Below are 17280 nucleotides of genomic sequence, written 5' to 3'. Positions count from 1 at the left end.
CATTTCTCCCACCACCAGTCTCCCATTGGTGATTATTCACAGAAATGCAGCGTGAAGTACATATTTCATCACTTCTGGCCCTTTCTGCTCCTATTCCACAGCCTTCTGCATATACGATGACATGAGAACTGTGGAAACAGCGTATTTCCAAATCTGAGATGCAAGTCTGAAGATTTTTTTAATCTTTTTGTGAGACTATTTGGTTAACCCAGTTATTGCTATTAATTGTCACATATATTGACAGTTATCACTAGCCAGATGTACAGCATTTGTGGCACTTAGGGACATAGGTTAATGGGCAATATGGGTGGTGGGCGGATGGTTGAACCAGAGGTCTTTTCCAACCTTAACAATTCCACAACTCCAGGGTTCATTTGCCACAGCTTCTCTAGGTGGCAAGCTCTAGCAGCAACGGTCTGCTCTTTATTAAGTCAAATGCACTCGGTTTTATTTCAAGTGACAGATGTCTGGATGTTTGGCACAAAAGGCGAATTGTATTCCCATGGATGTGCTATTGTGCTGAGATACATATTAGCCAAAAATCTTGTTACTTCCACATAAATGCAAATGTCTACTTCTTTTGTGAAGAACAAACAGCAGCTCTTCACATTCTCATCTAAAATAACCCCATTCATTACTTAGTCTCTAAGGGGAAAAAAAAAAAAAGAAAGAAAAAGTCCAAAATTATGTCCAAAATGTGTCAAGGCCAACTGCTGACTAACAAACATCTGTCCCATACTCCACCAGGGAAGTACAACCTTCCAAAGTTATGGAGAAGAGGAAGGCAGCACTGTTTGATCCCTGCCTGGAAGCATTCCATGCTGTACACATGGCTTGGATGCACAGAGCTGCAGGAATGCCAACGCAGTTTAACACCAACTACCAGCTCATGTTTTCATCCATTCTCTGCACTCACTTCAGGGTTTATAAATCTCCCCTTTACATCCAGAATATTCCCGGAAAACAGATTGCTTCTGACAAGGGTTTCTTTTTTATTATTTTACTTTTGAAATATGGATTTTTTTTAATGCAACATGTTTCCATTGTGTTATATATTGCAGATGACAAACTTCCCAGCTGGTAATTTCCAATCATTTATAACACTGTCGTGAGAGTCCATATTTTTATATCATACCATCTATCTGAAACACGTTGGAAAATATAAAATTATATGAAACTGATAATAAATACATCTCTCTACAGACAGACCCATGCATGAGAAAACTTTCAGATTTTCTTCTCTGCCATATTATCTATTCTCCACATATCACTCTCCAAGGCTCTCGCTGCGAGTTTGCCACTGGGAAGCCAGCAAAATGAGCAGCCTATGTTAGGTTACAGAAGTTATTCTGCCTTCGACTCACAAAACCTCAAGCTTTCATGAAGCAAGTCATAAAAAAAATCTCTGATCTTCAATTGACATTGTCGAGGAAAAGAGAGATATATCCAACGTGCCCTGGTTAGAGGGGCAGCAAGAGGAAGAATCAGTGCTGGAGCACTCCTAGCAGCTGGGGTAAAGCTTATTCTGTAAAAGTGTCATCATTAAATGGCCATATTTATTATCTTGCAAAAAAAAACATTGCACCCAGGACTGGTTGAACAGCAAGCTGTGTGTTTGCGAGCAGAAAGGCAAGAGCAGCATGCTGAGAGCTGCTTATGGCACGCACAAGTGCCAAGTCACGTAGCATCCATCACTCCTGTGGTCCCCAGGCCCCACACAGACACTAAGAAGCACATCCTTAAGGTAAGGGAAGTCTTAATATTCCCCCAGAAAACTGAAATACTGAAAGATGAAGTGATTGGACCAAGGTCTTGTAGGAAACCTGTGTCAGAGCATGGCAGCTGCTCTCATGCGTGGTCTTACCAGCTCCAGCCTTGTGAAGGCAAATTTTGCATGGCCTCATTATAGAAGGGGAGAAATCCAACTATAAGACACACCAACGCTGCCCTAGCCATTGTTTCAGCAGGATCTTATTCTCTTTGAGAATTGGTCACAGTCAACTGCTGTCTCCTACACAAGAATGGCATCATAGCAAATGGACTCATTCAGCAGATAAAAAAAACCTGGAGCTCCCTCCAGCTGAAACCAGCAGACCTGCTACTCATCGGGAAGCATCCCCCATCACAGGAGGTTCAACAGACTGAGTTTAGCCCCTAATCAGAGTGTCCGAATTGCAAAGGGAACAGAGGCAGCTGGAAACAAAATCTGTGTGACCCATCACAGACTTAAAAGGCTTCTCTGGGTCAGCGGTGTTGCATTCACAGCAGGATAAATCATCATCATCACAGGACACCCACTGCTCCCCAATGTCCAGCCCTGGTTTCCACCCCCTGCTGCCACACCATCCAGGCTGAATTTCTTTTTCCCCACATTTTTTCTTTTTTTTTTTTTTCTTGTGTGTGTGTGTGTATGCTGCAAAACATTCCCAGCAGGAGTCACCAATCTCTGCTAGGGGTGGGAAATATTTCCAGATGCTCTTGGAAGCACCTTTTATTCACAGCATGCTCCTCTTTACAGCTAAGCCGGGAAGAGAAAAGCACCATCCTTCTATGGGTGTTTTTGTCAAATGGAAAAGCTATTCCATCTCCAGGATGGAGATAAAATCTACATTATAGTTTTCTTGGACTTTACCCCGTTCAGCTGCTCGTAGTCCTCTGCCATCAGTTGTTGCTACCTCTTCCTCTCCTGCTGTGATGGAAAAACAATCATGTTCAGGGCAAAAGTACCAAAAGCTGACCACTGTGTCACAGCTTGTTTTAATTCCTCCCTGAAAGAACCAAAAAAATAAAAATAAAAGAAAGTGGGTTTTATAATCGTATTTTATGCATTTACAAACTTTTTTTTTTCTACAAAGAGAAAACAGCAGGAAGACCTTCTAGAGCTAGTGGACTATTTTAGGGGTCTTCATATGAGCAACTTGGTACATGCCCACAGGAGCTATGCCTCATGAGGACGTTGCAAGCTAGGTACCCAAAACAAGAAATATCCAAATGAATTTTGAAAAATCCTGGCTATATGTATTCCTAGTGCTCTGTTTGATTTGACTCAGTGCCTTCAAGTCACACTTCCCATTTCAGACAAGAGATATTAGGGAATGAGGAGACACATTTGGTGGCTTCTTTGAGGTAGTCAAATATTGTTCCCATTGTGTGGAAGCTGGCCTGGCGTTCAGAAGAGTTTCCAGCAGCCACAAGCCACGTCACACTGTCCAGAGAGCATCAAAACTTGGAAAAAGGAATTTCATAACAGAAATGAACAGATTCTAAGAATGCAGGGGAAAGGTTTTATACCCACATGCGCATGCAAACCAATATTTGTGATTTCCTACTCAGCCTGGATGACTGGAGATGACGGGGCCACAGCTGCTTCCTTGAAGATCCAGCACTGCATCTGTTCCTTTCCTGGAATAAGGCCTCTTCCTACCCTTTCTCCTATATGCATTAACCCATGAAGCTCAGCCATAGTCTTTTCCTGAACAGATGTGTCATGAGTGCCTATGGGAATTCAGAGATTGGCCTGTAGTTACTTTCCACCAGGCTGAAACCCAGACCACTGGGGCTTTTCCAAAAAATGCCTTCATGAACCATGTGGTTTTTACAGTGATTGAGTTAAGGATGAAAGTCTGTTCCTATAAGAGCTCATTGTTTGTAAGTAAAGCAGACGTTACGGTTGTGAGAGTACGATAATATATAATATTGCTATTGTTTTATAACTGGTGCACAGAGAAAAATCTGGTTTGGGACAAGCACAGGTGATCGTGGCAATGCTGACACAGATGCAGCCTCTGGGCCATATCCCAGCCTTGACTCCATTGGTAACAAGCCAAGGCAACTTAATGAATTTTATTGAATTACTTTACGTTGCAGAAGAAAATTGGCCCATTGATCCTTTTAAAAATGTATTTGTGTGAGTATGCATATGCACGTTTCAGATGGCTTGATAAATCCACAGCTATCTGGATTTGGATCTAATCTTACCCTGTATGTTCACCAACATGCTGGAAAAATTATTTTATGGGCAGAAAGAATCATTCTTCTTAGTCATAAATCAGAGCTCTTAAGGAGGGAAAGACACATCACAATTTTTTTTTTTTTTGGTTCCTCTTACCAGAAACCCTTCCACGCATGGCCACATTAAAAGAGGTTTTCAAATGAAAACTGAAAATAGTTTCAGAAAATAAGGCAGCACAAAGCACATGGGGCTTGGTTTGATATTAAGGAAATATAGGCTGAGGGAAAATATTACCAGCTGTGATTCATCGGATGCAAGAGACTTTCAAAAATAAGCTCGGTACGGTGGAAGGGTCAAAATTGTACCTGGGATTTAGGATTATGTTATCTGCTGTTCTGCAACATGGTGGCAGAGAGAAAAGTCCCTCTGATAGTGCTGATAGTGGGAATTGGAGACTGAGGATTAAGCAACAGCACAGATAGCAACCAGCTTTCTTCTGTTTGCCTTTCACAGATTGCAAAAAAATAATAAAAAAAGAAGGGTGCCAGCCCATGTGAAGCAGAAATAAGCTCCGTGCCCTGTTGATGAGGCACTGGGCAGCAGACAGATAACTACCAGACAGGATGCTTTATTATTTAAAAAGGAATGGCGGAGAGTTTCTAAGAAGAAAGGTGCAGGTGGAAGGAAAGTTTCAAAAGCTCAGGGAACATGGTTCTGAGAGTAAGGCCATGGCCTGACCCTCTCAGCCTCAGCCACCCAAAAGAGCCTTTGTACGTAGAGATCTGGTGGGGATGGGCAGATGTATAGCTATCAGTGTTACCTCCTTCAGCTGCTCAGCTCTGCCCTTCTGGCATCACAGCACGGCTGTTTGTGGTCCCCCTGCCCAACCTAAGGCCTGTCGATAGCACAGGGCTTCATGGTGGCATCTGCTCCATAGGAGCTCATCCTTGGCCATCTCTGTTCAGTGCTGTGCACATCAGTGCCCTCAGATAAAAACCTTGTCCTGCTGAGGATCCACTGCCTAGAAATCTGCTCTGAATCAAGCTGTTTTTCAGGCAGTTTTCCATGGAGCAGAGGGAAGGGAAGGGAAGGGAAGGGAAGGGAAGGGAAGGGAAGGGAAGGGAAGGGAAGGGAAGGGAAGGGAAGGGAAGGGAAGGGAAGGGAAGGGAAGGGAAGGGAAGGGAAGGGAAGGGAAGGGAAGGGAAGGGAAGGGAAGGGAAGGGAAGGGAAGGGAAGGGAAGGGAAGGGAAGGGAAGGGAAGGGAAGGGAAGGGAAGGGAAGGGAAGGGAAGGGAAGGGAAGGGAAGGGAAGGGAAGGGAAGGGAAGGGAAGGGAAGGGAAGGGAAGGAAAAGGCCTTACTTTGCAGTTTGTCACCATTCAGACCTGTTGGCTGCTTGAATCTCAGAAGATACACAGATGATGCAGACACTGGAAGGCATTTTGCAAGGAAATAATACCAGAAATTTAAAATGCACTAAACTGTGTATGCCTAGTAAAGAAAGCTCTGTGAATTCTGAGTGGGAGAGGGTGGAACAATAATCTTCAGAAGTCCCTTCCAACATTAATTACTGTACAAATTAATGGTACAGTAATGCTTTGGTTAAGGTTCCCTTCATGGATAAACCAGTCTTACATGACAGTCCAAACTCTAAGTTGCACCACATGCCATAAGACCACAGAATGGCTTGGGTTGGGTTGGAAGAGACCTCAAAGATCACCTAGCTCCAACCCCCTGCTGCAAGCAGAGTTGCCAGCCATTGGATCAAGCACCATGCTCAGGGTGCCATCCAGCCTGGCCTTGGGTACCTCCAGAGATGGGGTATTCACAAGGTCCAGCATTAACATTTAACATTGTTAAAATGTAATTTAAATTTAAAATGTAATTTTAACAATTGCAGAAAAGAGCTTATGGCTCTGCAGGGCTTCATCAATTGATATAAATCAGTCAAGCTGGGTACACAGACCAATTTTAGAAGAGTTCAGTGCTTACACCACCCAATGCTGTGCCCTTGGACGTTAAGATTTCCAGTACTTGAAGGGAGCTTACAAGCAGGAGGTGGACCAACTTCTTATGAAGTCTGCTACTGCTAGGACAAGGGGAATGGTTTTAAACTAAAAGATGGAAGATGGCACAGGCTGCCCAGGGAAGCTATGGGGACCCCATCCCTGAAGGTGCTTAAGGCCAGGCTGGATGAACCCTGGGAAGCCTGAGCTGGTGAGTGGCAACCAGCCCATGGCAGGGGGTTGGAAGTGGTCGATCTCTAAGGTCTCCTCCAATCTAAACCATCCAATTACTCTATGATTTTATGATTAAACACCACTGCCTCCCTGTTTGCAATCCCAGCTGTGACCGTGCACCAAGGACACATGTGCTCCTTGCTCCCTAATCCTGCTCTCCTTGCAATCAGTTGAAAATTCCTCACCAGACCCCTGGAACCAATCGTGATGGGAGACAGATGCAGAACCACTCCCAACATTCTGCTCTGCCTCATGCGCTGTCTACCACATCACCACCTAAATTGTTTCCAGCATCATCCTTGCTGCTGATGAGGTGTGAAGCAGATGCAACACAGCTAAACCTCCCCATGCCAGCTGGAAGAGGTGAGCTTTGGTATACAGCAACATGCTTGATTCAAACGGGCTCCATCATCAAACTGAATGCCAGAAGTTCAAAATGCTTCTTCACAACACGGGAATTGTTTGGTTCTTGGATTTATCTGCTGCATAACATTACTCATTACCTTTACAGCAATAGATAGGAATTTCCAGGTTGAGCAAAAAAAATTGTTTGAATAGCTGCCAGCACACCCCAGAGCAACTTGTTTAGAAAGCTGGCCTCTGTCTATCATGTGTACTAAGCCTACATCCATCTGCAGCCTGTTGCACTGGGGCCAATATGAAGGTGCATGCTGGCCACACAGTGGCCATGAGTAAGCAAATGAGAGTCAAGAAATGAAGAGTTTGTGGCATGCAGTGAAAAGTGCAAGTGAAGGAAAGGAGTTTGTAGGCTCTTCTCCAGAGGCAAGACAACAGGAAGGGCTTTGGGACCAATGTGAGTTGGAGCAGAGGGCTGGCATCAGCTCCTGCATCGGTTGTGGGATCATAGGGAGGGGAGCACATGAAGGGCTGCTCCAAGGATAAGCACGTGCAAGGAGCAGATGGGAAACAGGCATGGGAGACAGCAGGGAACTCAAGGGGTAGATTTTGGCTGCTTGCAATGGGGTTGCAGTGTAGAGGAGGGGCTGAGCCTGGGCCAGGACTTTCTGCAAGTTTTGGTCCCCAAAGTAAATGTCGTTGACAGCCTCACAAACTAAGCTGTGTGACAGGGTTGAAGGCCTGTTGGGAAGCCATTGGGTTTATCTAATTCTTTTGGCACTGAACTGCAGCAGAGGGAAGCTGAGCTGTAAGAAAACACTGTGGCCCAGTTCTGAGCTCAACCACAATGACAATCAGAGGGAGGGTGCCCAGAGCTGTGACAGCACCCTGCACGCCTTGCTACCATGCCTGGTCTGGTATGGAAGGGTATCTCTTACTCTGAGATCAGCCAACAGGAATTTGTGTACCTTGAGAACAGTTTGCAGAAGGTGCATTGGTTGCACTGGGCCAGGTGATGGGATTCAGCTGGATGGAGTTTTCCAAAAGCAGGTGGTAGAGGAGAATAAAGCAGACAGGACATGATCTCAGTGTTCTTAATGACTTGGCCTCCTCTGTGAAGGCTGAATTTCTGTTCCCGTCCAGGCTCATGTTTCATCAGTCTTATCCAAAGTATTCACCCACACATTATCTGCTCAAGCATCAGCTACAGCTGCTACTCCACTGGATACAACTTTGCTGGGTGGGAGCTTGCATACCTTCCAAAATGGGTCTTGGCTGACCAGGACCATGAAGAGACAGAAAGAGATTTACAATTAATTAAGCACACATGCTTGTTCTGGAGTGCTTAGAAACAAAGCAATGGCATAAGTGACTTCTGGAGCACTGCTGTGACAGACAGCATGTACCTCTGTGCTGTCCTTTCTGTGTCATCTTCATAGGCAGTTATACAGTACTGCACAGAAAACCAGAAAGTGGAACCTCTGGCTTAGCTGGATATCGGTGCAGAACAAAACAAATACCCACATGCCTACTAATTTATTGTATTATCTGAAATTGTGAACACACACACATGCCACAAGCAATAAGGCAGGGTGCAGATTATCTATAATCCACTGACAGCTATTGATCCACGAGGCTATCAACAAAGCAGAACGATACATATGTCTTATTCAGTGTGCAGACACATGCCCGTGATAGCATTGGCAGCAAGAAGACACAGATAAATTTTGAGAATGACACAGTACTCTAAATAAGACATCAAGACTCCTTTTATATGTCCTTAAACAGAATTAACAAAGAACAAGGTGTTTTCCCTGTAAATTATTTGCTGCTATTATTCATGGATAAAGAAAAAAAAAAGCATTACTTGAGAGCAATAATGGCTCAATCCTTTCCTCAGAGATTTCCCATGGTGGAGGTCGCTGAAGCATTGGGAGAGCTGTTCTACTGCTAAGCAACAAGCAGACTCACAGACAGCTGATGACATTGCCAACTACATGAGTGCCAAATGTAAATTGTGGGCAAAAACCAGCAATGGATCACTTCCCCTCAGCCCCTCCCTTTTCCCCCCAGTAAGTTAATTCAGATTTGATAGCCAGCAGGAGCTCCGAATTTTCATCTACACCTCCAGGTGAATGGAAACAGAAATCCCATGCATTCATTCCGACTAACACCAAGACTGAGGGGAGCTTCTTCACTTGCCAGGAGTGAGAAGCCTCTTTGTACACTGAAATCCAAATTAAGAGACAGCCTACCCCACCATAAAGACTTAAAAGCCCCTCCCCCACCCACTGATTTTTCTACATACAGACACAGCCTTGTGCATTGCATAAGAAATTCTTCCCAGTAAGCATGATGGAGCACTGGCATAGGCTGCCCAGAGAGGTGGTGGAATGGTGGAATATCCTTCTCTGGAGGTGTTCAAGCCCTGCCTGGATGCCTACTGTGCAACCTGATCTAGGGTGCTTCTTTGGCAGGGGTTTGGAGTTGATGATCTCTAGAGGTCCCTTCCAACCCCTACAGTTCTGTGAATACGTGAATCTAGGAAGGCAGAATAAACTATGGTGAGACAGACACACAATAGTGAATGTGAGTGTTCACTCACACATCCCTCTGTGTGTCTCCTTTGCAGCCATTTCGCATGCCAAGGAAGAAGTCTTTAATCAAGGAGGTACATCACAGCCATCATCCATAAAGCACTGGCACAGGCTGCCCATGGAAGTGGTGAAGTCACTGTTCCTGGAGGTGTTCAAGAATGGTGGAGATGTGACACTGAGGGATGCAGTTAAAGGGCATGGTGAAGAATGGGTTGATGGTTCGGTTCAATAATTTCAGAGGTCTTTGCCAACCTTAATGATTCTATAATTCTCTACAAGTCAATCTGCACTACTTCAACCTGGGACGTCCCCCCTCTGAAGTGCAGGCCCTCCTCTGCTGCTTGGCTTTGCAAAACCATTTTCTTGAAGTCCACACATTTTTTATCAGCCAATTCTTTCCTAGTGCAAACTACAGGCCAGAACTCACAGCCTAAATCAGTTATATCTTTTGTCCAAGTAGACACACCAAAAATCATTGTGACTACTGCTAAGAGAAATGACCGCAAAACACAAATCAACTGTGAAAACTGACCTCTTACTAGACACTTCCTTCAAGTTTAACGAGTTCCACTGATGTAATTTTGGTATACCTGAAATCACAGCCAGAAGCAAGAAGGTTTGAATATCACAATTCAGAGAGTCTAGCAGGAAGGCCACTAGACCTTCCATATTACTCAAGTTTCAGACCTCAAACATCTCAAAAATGCATTGAACTCCCTGTCCGACAGAGCAGATCTGGAAGAAGTGCCACTTGCTGGTGAAATCTCCGTTGAATTCTCTACATTTGAAGATATTAATGTGAATGAACATCAACCCATAGGATGGACAGGCTGTTGATATGTTTGCTTTCAGAAGCAATTTTTCTGCCCCTGTAAGAAACACTGTACTTGATTCTCTCTTCCCAAGACTTCTGGATAAGAACAGTTCCTCCGCAGTATGCAGGATATTTTCTTCGCATTAAGTCTCTATTCCACCAATCTAATAATATTACTTGGCTTTTCATACTGGGATTTTCAAAACTTCTTCATAAAGAGATTCTTTGGACTCTCTCTTCCTGTTCTTTAGCTGTTCCAGTTCCTACAGTCTTGTATTTTTATTTTCCTGGATGAGCTTTCATAGCTTTCCAGAATGTGGCTCAGTGTTCTGAGACATCCAGAAACACCCTTTTAAGCTCACAACATTGCAGAGTCTATCCCTTCTAAATAAGTGAGACAAAGTAGAACTTCATCCTGTGAAAGCTTGGGATTTTGCTTGAAAGGTGGACACGATGCTTTTCAGTATGTGGCTCTCCATGACACCAAATACATTCTGGAAAAAGCCCCTACGTTTCAAGTGTCCAAGGTGTTTGGCAGGGCCCTGGATAGCCCAATCAAGTGCCTGATTTAGTGTTTGGCAACCCTACCAGTGGCAGCAGGTTGGAACGAGATGATCTTTGAGGTCCCACCCAACCCAAGCCATTCTATAATTCTACAATTCCATGATTTCTGAGTATGTAATTTCACATCCATAGGAAACTAGCACTCCTCACCACAGAGAGCACAGAGGACCAGATGGTGCTTAGCAAACATCTCCTTCTCAACCACAGGGAATGAGAAGAACAACAGAGCAGGAGAGAGGAAAAGAGCCCAACCACCTACCTCCCTTGTGCAGTGTCTAAAACAGTCCATTTCCCAGAGCAGAAAACTTTCCTCATATAGAACCATAGAATCGTTTGAGTTGGAAGGGACCCTTAAAAGCCATCTGGCACAACTCCCTTGCAGTAAACAGGGACACCCACAGCTCTACCAGGTGCTCAGAGTCCGTCCAGCCTGGACTTGAATGTCTCCAGGGATGGGGCATTCATCACCTCTCTGAGCAATCTGTGCCAGGTCCTCATCACCCTTGCTGAAAGAAATCTTTTCCTTATACCCAATCTAAATCTCCCTTCTTTTAGTTTGATACCATTCCCCCTTGTCCTTCCATAATAGACCCCACTAAAGAGTCAGTCCCCTTACTTCTTACAGCCCCCCTTTAGATACTGATATGTAATGCTGCATTAAAGAAAGCAACCACAGAGGTGTCATGCTGTAACAGAATCGTGTCTAAACTGGAACAACAACAAAAAAAAGAGGTTTTCCTTTGTAAAGGAGTGGCTACATCCCACCTTTAGAACTGTACATGTGATTCATGACCTTGTCTCAGATAACCTGTAATCACCCTGGAGGGACAGGGCTTTGGAGAATGACAAAAAGCATTCAGGAATTCCTGGCTATTGGTATGACAGAGAGTAAAGGAAATGGGAGTTTATTTTCCCTGCAAGAGGCAATTTGGAGGCAGTGATCTAATTGCCACCTTTGGAAATTATGAAGAGGCTTGAAATTCCTTCTTGCAAAATGCTGCACACTAGGAAAACACTGCAAGGTAGAAGCATGTGGTGTGAAGGCTGGTGTCACTTTCACTTGAAGGGCAATAAACATATGGACCATATTACTGAGGAGATCTAAGCACAGTAAAAAAAAATAAAGGCATGAATGAGATCAAGAGGGAACAGGTGAAAAAAAAAAAAAAAACAGCTATGCTTGGGATACCAGCAGTTTCCCTTTCTCCAGGGACAGACTGCACCATCTTACATAAATGTTTTGCTCAGCTTTTCAAAGGCTTCAATTTCAGAGCTCTCCTGCCAGCTTGAATTTTAAGCGTGATTTGCAACGGTGCTTCCTTCTCTTGCATGTAAGGAACGAGAGGCTCTTGCCAGTGGATTTTGCATCTAGTGCCAGATGAAAGGAGTGGGTCTTCACAGGCTGAGGCTGGAGCTGCCCCAATGAAGATTTGAAGTCCAGGTCAGACTCGGCCGATTCCAGCTTTGCGTTGAAAATTAGACTCAAGAGATGAAAGAGTATCCAACCCTTCAGATGTGTGTTTCATGCAGGAAAGCATACACAGCACCACAAGCCAGATTACAGCCAGCTCTCTGCAGAACCAAGCTGCCAAGAACAGTTTATTCTTTACCAGGACACTAGGGAATTTGGAGGAGAAATAGACAAGGAGAAAACCAGTTGGTGGAGAAACATGTCCCCGGGAACAAGAATCAGTGGTGGAGTCTGGCCAGGAGCTCCTAGGACCCCATGCTACACAACTCAACATGAGCAGGGCACCCTAGGAGAAGGCAGCAAGCAGAGCTGGAACCAGTGCCATGGGATGCATGTAAAAAATGCCTCTCTTGAACCAACACTGGCTGCAGGAGGCCAAGCCCCAAGCACGACTGTGGCCTGGCTCTTCTCCAGAAACTCGTTTGCAAATTCAGAGCCTGCTAACAGCCTGCTGACACGGGAGTAAGAAACAAATGAGGCTTTAACTCCTGGATAACTACAGACCAGTGCTTGGCTTCCAGTGTAGCTTGGAGACTGGCCAGGCTACGAGGGCAATCAGGAGCAGGGTGGTTGCGGTCACAGCATGGCAAGGCTGCTCCGTGGAATGTTGAAGAAGTCTCCATGGCCATCTTCAGGCACTGGGGTACAAGCATCCCTTAACTGCTGTCTGATTTAAAACTGAGAGCCCAGCAGTGACATTCCACGTTTTGCCTTCATTCCTCTCAATTTCTGTCAATTTACAACCTAATTTTCGACTAGCAATGAATTAACTGCAATCTTTATTGTAAATGAGGGAAAGGAAGTGCTGTTTCTACACAGAGACCTCCTGCCAAAGTCCCACTACTGCAAAGAAAGCAAAGCAAAAGACCTGATTTTGCCCATCAAGCACTGCCTGGCTAGTTCTGCTGAGTGCAAGGAAAGAGCTGGTGCAGTGTGACCGTAATCTGCTGTATCTTTACCATCAATCACATTTTAATGAGAGTAAATTGAAATTCCAGGCACACATTAATAATGAATGCATGAATTAACTCTGAAGAACCATCTGATGATGCTTTCACTGGGCTGTGATGGTTACAGGCTAACATCACATTAGGTTACTTTCTGGATGTGGATATGGAAAACTTTGAAGAGAAACGTAGACCCAAATCTGCAAAGAGACTTATGTATCTGCATTTCAGCTGAACTAGAACTTAGGAAGCCACAAAATGCAGTGACTGAGAAAAAAATCACCCACCTGCCCAGACGTCTTAGCACTCACAGGCACCAGAGTTTGTTGTGAAAAATGTTCCTGGAATCACTAAATTTTCAACAGGAAGTTTCATCAAAGACATATTGCCCCATTAATCCATTAATATTTGTTGTACCATTTCAAAAGTCAGATTTTTGCCTAGATTCTTGGAAGAGCCCATTATGGACAGTGCTGGGAGATAAGTCTCAACTTAGCAGAAGATGCATGATCACCTTCCCAGGACAGGCAGATCCTCACAGTGTCCACTCAGGTAGCAAGAGAGAGTCGTTTTTTTCATGGAAGCAATGCATGGAAGCCAACATCTCCTTTAAACTGAAGATGATGCCAGGTTTCAGGCACTCAGATCAGACATCAAGAGCTTGGTGTCAGGACAAGCACCAGAAAACACCTAAAATCTATTCAGTGCATTCCCTATAAGGAGGAGAGGAGAGGAGAGGAGAGGAGAGGAGAGGAGAGGAGAGGAGAGGAGAGGAGAGGAGAGGAGAGGAGAGGAGAGGAGAGGAGAGGAGAGGAGAGGAGAGGAGAGGAGAGGAGAGGAGAGGAGAGGAGAGGAGAGGAGAGGAGAGGAGAGGAGAGGAGAGGAGAGGAGAGGAGAGGAGAGGAGAGGAGAGGAGAGGAGAGGAGAGGAGAGGAGAGGAGAGGAGAGGAGAGGAGAGGAGAGGAGAGGAGAGGAGAGGAGAGGAGAGGAGAGGAGAGGAGAGGAGAGGAGAGGAGAGGAGAGGAGAGGAGAGGAGAGGAGAAACTGTTCTTGACTTCCTCTCTCTCTTCTCCCCAAGCACATTGACCACGTATTTTTGTAAAAGGAGAAAAGTGTTTGGCATCACTGAGACAGGACTTATTTCTGGTATTTCTCACACCAGTGCTGCATATCCACATCTCCAGCAGCCAACAGGCAACACCACAGTGCAGCTCCTATCCTTTTGGCCCAACATGAGACCGAACACTAGCTCTTATTCCATCAGGCAGTGACTTCTCTGTGCTTCACTGCAGATGAAGCTTTGTGGAGGTAGTGGAGACACTGTGCTTTGACATCACTTCCCAGAAATGAATTCCTTCCTATTGTACTCTCATTGCACCCATAAGAAAGCCTTGTAGGAGACTTCCCCACCTTGCAGAAGCATTTCCAAGTACACAAGCCTCCAAAAATGCACTTCCATCCCTTAGAGCTACTCCAATATCTCATAACACTTCATTTCTTACCATGAGAATTGTTCTCTTCAACACCCTCTAATTTTAGGGGCAAAATCTTCCAGTTACTGCACTGGCTGAATCACCACTGATTCAGACACATCAACCAGAAACAGTTCACCTCCAGCTCACAGCTGGAACAAGAAGAAGCCAGACAGCTTGTCTCTCTCATTTTCCCTCTATCATAAACTTCCCTTTTGGGTCCCTCCACCTCCATCTTCATATCCTCAATCCCTTCCTTTCCAACAGCTTTTTTTTTTTTCTTCCCCAGCAGCCCGTTGACATGCCTCTTGAACTTATTTATAGCCTTATTTATAGCACAGCTTCAGCCACCTCACTTGTTAACCTATTCCATATGTTTATTCCCTTTTGTGTGAAACACTGCTGTGCCAGCTCTCCTTTATCCCTGGACCCTTTTATTTTCAGGTAGTGGGCCCAGCTGTCCTGTCCCTCATAGGAGATCTGCTTTTTGCTTATGCAACCAACAGAGCAGCCCAGGAATTGCCCAGGATGATGAGAGGGATATGCCAGTTCTGTGCCAGCCAAAACAAAAAAGGATACCCAGCAGAAAGCCAGGTCATTCCCAAAAGCAGGGTAGCAAGCTTTGCTTGTAAGAGCATCCCAGTGGGTTCGCCTGCATCCAGAGGGATACAGAGACTGGGGATCAAGGTCTCACCTTATCTTCTGCTTTTCCTTCACTCAGTCCCCAGAACTGTTTGCAAACTCTGTTCTTGACTTTTCCTATCCCCTGCTGGCTCATTCCAGAGGCTGCTGCAATCCAATCTCCTAATCTTCTTGGAAGCCTCTGTTATTTCCACAATTTCTAGCATCCTACGACTGACCAATTTCCATAGAACACTTCTTCCAACTCCAGATCTCCTCAGAAGCAGCCAGATCTGGGTGGCATTTCCTACTTCAAGTGTCTGAACCTCCAGGTCCACATGAGAAGGAGGCAACCTCCAGACAATGACCAGCAGGAATTCATGCGATGAATGGGGCCATTATTTCCCAACTCCCCGTTTCACCTATCAACTGAGATGGCTGCTAAGTTTTTCATGTTTCCTCTTCATGCTTAGGGTCTGGTGGATGTGTGCCTGAGTTTGCTGGCACACAGGACCACACTGAATGTCCATGTGCAGGCACACCCATCCTTCCCAACTTGTTCCCGGGCCCGGGTACAGCCAGACTCATAGAATCACTTAGGATGAAAAAAACCTCCAAGATCATCCAGTCCAACCTTCCACCTACCACCAATATTTTCCCACCAAACCATGTCCCTTGACAGAGCTCTGCTCTGTAGGGTGTATCCCAAGCTATGTCATGCCATAGAGGCATGAAATACAGGCTTTCCTCATGGACTCTGGAGATATCAGACAACAGTGCTAGCCTAAGGAGCAATGTGGAACACACGTCAGGTCAGCACGTTCAGCACTGGGGCAGCTTTAGAAGTAAACAAGATAACACGGTGTTGGATCTGTCTCTGTTGACTTCTACCCACTTTTGACCCCAACCAGCAAATCCTGGAAAATCTCAGCCAGGGTCTGGCAGTGCACACTCTGCTTCTTAGCAGCTTTCTTCAGTCCTCTCCAGAGGTTCCTTTGGTTTTCCTCTTTTGGATTTGCAAGGATTAGGGCAGTGGGTCTTAACCTAGTATCTCCTCAATATTCACAATTCTACTTCATAGCTACCTTTGGTGTTGCCCCAAAGCCCACCATCTCCCAGCCTGCCCTTGCTGCTCCAGCTGCTCCTCTTATCAGGCTTGTTTTCATTCCCTTCAGTAAATGACTGCAAACACCCTGTGCTTTTCCAATCCTATGACCAAGCACTTGCTCCCCACTGATCTCAGATGCCTTCAGAGCAAGCTGTGAGCAATTCCATTTCTCTACTCATTTTCCAAAAGATTTTGTTAGAGAACTCCATAGTTTTGTATTTTTTTAATGCAAAACAATCAATCAAACAAACAACCCATCCAAAAGAGAGCAGCTGACAATGTGTATCGTGTTTTTGCTCGCCCAAAAACATGGAAACAGTCACACATTCTTTAATCTTTCTTCTTTCCAGTGGATAAGAGGCTGGCCATGAGCCAGAAGTGTGCCTTGGTGGCCAAGAAGGCCAGTGGGATCCTGGGGTGCATCAAGAAGAGTGTGGCTAGCAGGTCAAGGGAGTTGATCCTCCCCATCTACTCTGCCCTGGTGAGGCCTCACAAAGAGTACTGTGTCCAGTTCTGGGCTCCCCGGTACAAAAAAATGATAGAGATCTCTGTGAAAGAGTCCAGAGGAGGGCTACGAAGATGATAAAGGACGTGGAACACAGAATCACAGATCACAAAATTGAAGGGGTTAGAAGGGACCTCTTGAGATCATCTTTCTTATGAGAACACTTTTCCTATGAGGAAAGGCTGAAAGGCCTGGATCTGTTCAGCCATGAGAAAAGAAGACTCAGAGGGGATCTGATCTATGTCCATAAATATCAAAGGAGTGGGAGGCAAAGGGATGAAGCTGGACTCTTCTCAGCAGTGTGCAATGATAGGATGAGGGGAAATGACCACAAACTGAAGCACAGGAAGTTCTGCACAATTGTGTGTGGGAACTTCTTCACAGTGCAGAGATGGAGCACTGGCACAGGCTGCACAGAGAGCTGGTGGAGTCTCCTTCTCTGGAGATGTTCAAGACCCACCTGGATACCTACGTGTGCAACCTGGGCTAGGGATCTGCTTTGGCAGGGGGGTTGGGCTCAATGATCTTTAGAGGTCCCTTCCAGCCCCTACAATTCTGCGATTCTGTGATTCTTAACCCTTTTTCAGGTCAGTTTTGGACACAAAAATCTCAGGCCAGCAGTGATTTCTCTAAG

The sequence above is a fragment of the Cyrtonyx montezumae genome, unplaced genomic scaffold (assembly GCF_038088225.1).
Source record: "Cyrtonyx montezumae isolate F1298 unplaced genomic scaffold, pur_monq_1.0 scaffold_12, whole genome shotgun sequence".
Lineage (NCBI taxonomy): Eukaryota > Metazoa > Chordata > Aves > Galliformes > Odontophoridae > Cyrtonyx > Cyrtonyx montezumae.
The sequence above is the reverse complement of the archived record's forward strand: the minus strand, read 5'-3'. Positions refer to the sequence as shown.